We start from the raw sequence: 2,870 nt of genomic DNA, 5'->3' as shown, positions 1-2,870 counted from the left end.
ATAAACGAATTTCACTTCAGGCGAAGTTAAACCTTAGGCGAACTTGGCTTCAGGCGAAGTTAAACCTTAGGCGAACTTGGCTTCAGGCGAAGTTATACCTTAGGCGAACTTGGCTTCAGGCGAAGTTATACCTTAGGCGAACTTGGCTTCAGGCGAAGTTAAACCTTAGGCGAAGTTACGCTTGAAGGCGAAGTTACGCTTGAAGGCGAAGTTCATCAGGCGAACTTAATCTTGCAGGCGAAGTTATCGCGCTGCAGATCTGTTTGCCCATAACTCCTTCGTTTCTTAGCCAAATAACTCGATTTTGTTACTCACGGAATCGTATGATCGGCGCCTACAAATCCCAACCATCAAATCGGCCTAAAATCGACGTTTCAGGGGTCCGATTTGGGCAGTTTGGGTTTCGGGTCCGGTTAACCCATCCAATCCTAACTATTTTCAGTAATATTAACTTTGTTGGATTTGTTCTTACCTTACCAACTCAGATCTATCAACGAAATCTCGGGTCTCGGCTTCGAATCTTGATCGGTTAGAATGTGTGTGTTTTGAGGAGTGTGTGGAGTTTGGTGAGAAATGAGATATTTTGGGATTTTGGGGGTATTTATATCCCTGAAATCCCATTCTCATTTATCCTATCTCAATTAATCCAAGTCCATGACCCGCTCCTACCCGATATTAATAATTAAAAACGCGAAATCACTAACATAACTTTCTTTATTCAACATTATAAATTTTAGGATGTTACATTTATGTTTATTTGTTTAAAATCTAAACGAATATAACTAAACAAAGATAAATAAGCATATATGAACACAAACAAACATAAACGAACATAAATGAAAACTTTTAAATGAATACAAATTAACAAATATAAAACTTTAAGTAGATGACTCATCCAAATAATATTGAATTATTTTTTATTAATACATAAACAAACATAAATAAACAGACGTAAACGAACGTTCATGAACATAAATGAACTCATGTTCGTTCGTTTAATTAAACGAACTTCCTGCCGAACAAGTTACGAACAGTTAATCGAAAGTTTGGTTCGTTTACGGTCACTAAATTTAGCAACAACAACATGTGGTGCTTTAAGTACTCCACATGCCAAACTCGGAGCAAAGTTCAAAACAGGGACCCAAGGTTCACATTTTAGAAAAAAGTGTAGCACGAATTTACGAAACAATAGACTAATACAACTCACATACGCACTACGAAAAGAACGGTAGATCTTACTCTTATATTTTTGGCAAAGATTAGAAGTTGCACACTTTACTCAACTTGTTGTAGCTGATCAGAAGTCGACACGGAGACATTTATTTTTCATTTATTATCACATGCACATTTTCTCTCTCACAGTTGTAAAGGAGTTTGCTACGTCTGGGGTTTGTTGTGTTTGGATTCAGCTCATCTTGTTGATGATCCGTAAGTGATCAATAATCCTTGTTATATATTAATCTTCTTCAATCTTCATTAGTTTTCGAAAGTGTACGTTTCTACTAAATTTTGAGATCATCGTGTACGTACATGACATACGTAAAATGAATAACTTTCCGGATCATGTCCTTCACTTGATCCTTTCGCGTCTTCCAGCCACCGAAGAAGCAGCTCGAACAAGCATCTTGTCGGCCCGATGGAGGTATTTATGGACTTTTCTTCCATCTATAGACTTAGATTGTACTCGATCACTAAAAGTACCTTTCAAAGAAAATGAGTTCAAAGAGTTTGTCTATTGGGTTTGGTGAAATGTGATTCATTGGAGGCGTTAAAGCTGTTTCTGTATAAACGATCTTTAAATTTGCTAACTGTCACTGGTTTTACCGCACTTAGGGCTCTTGAGCTGAAAAGTGTTTGGTTATTGGACGGTCATGATTTGATACAACAGTTTCTTGATAGTTGTCCGCTGCTTGAGGAATTGAGTTCGATTAACTGCTTTTCATACTCAATTGTTGATCTTCGTATTTCATCCCCGAATCTCAAGATTCTCAGAATTCATAATCAGAAAATGGATTATTATGATTCTGATTCTGATTCTGAAACTGATGATTCGGATGATGAGGAGCTGGAGGAGGATTATGATGAATTCTATAAAATACGGGGCTTGTGTAAACGCCTAAAGATTTCTTGCCCAAAACTGGCGTTTTTGGAGTACGTAGGTCAGCCGGCGTATGAAGTTATATGCGAAAATCTAGACTCCTTGAAGAAAGCTGTGATTTACCCTGATGCCATGGCACAGAAAGGAAGATCATTTAAATCATTTGGTGACCGCATATGTGAGTTGTTTGCCGGAGTTTCTAATGTTGAATCTTTGTCCCTAAACCATTCTTTCATCCGGGTACTTACACATCTTTCTTTCATTGTAACCATTTTTTATTTTATGATTTAGCAAAAAGTTTGTAGACATGAATAGAAGACTATATGCAAATCAAGACTAGAACATTAGTTGTAGGCTGTAAATTGAATAAATTATGAACTTAAGTGTATTATATTAATATTGCAGTACCTTTTAGTATCAAACCTGAGTTTAGCTTATTCCTCCTGTTATCTCATAGGCCTGCACGTGATCTAAATGGGAATTTCCCGGCATCTCTTCGCAATCCGAAGACATTAGAGATATCCACAACAATTGATACATACGCCATGAATGAATGTAGTCCTCTGGATCCTCGGATGTTGTCCCAGTCTAAAGTCTTTCTATTTGATTATTGAAAAGGTGTGCATTCTTACTTATCCAAAATAATTATATTGTTTGCGTATTTTGAATCATTTCACATGTGAAATACTTTTGTTAGTATAGTAATAAATACCTTTTCCAGAATTATAAACTTAACTCAACATATGTTTTTGTTTGATGACCTAGGAAATTA

General features: G+C 36.4%; 1 pseudogene; it reads left to right on the top strand.

The window, feature by feature from the left end:
* Positions 1-1,476: 1,476 nt before the first annotated feature.
* On the top strand, positions 1,477-2,815 carry LOC143607431 (putative F-box/FBD/LRR-repeat protein At3g59240; annotated as a pseudogene).
* The last annotated feature ends 55 nt before the right edge of the window (positions 2,816-2,870 follow it).

Source organism: Bidens hawaiensis, unplaced genomic scaffold (assembly GCF_021521415.1).
Source record: "Bidens hawaiensis isolate Kalapana, Puna unplaced genomic scaffold, B.hawaiensis_p1.1 tig00082132_1, whole genome shotgun sequence".
Taxonomy (NCBI): domain Eukaryota; kingdom Viridiplantae; phylum Streptophyta; class Magnoliopsida; order Asterales; family Asteraceae; genus Bidens; species Bidens hawaiensis.
This window is presented reverse-complemented; position numbering and strand designations above follow the sequence as displayed.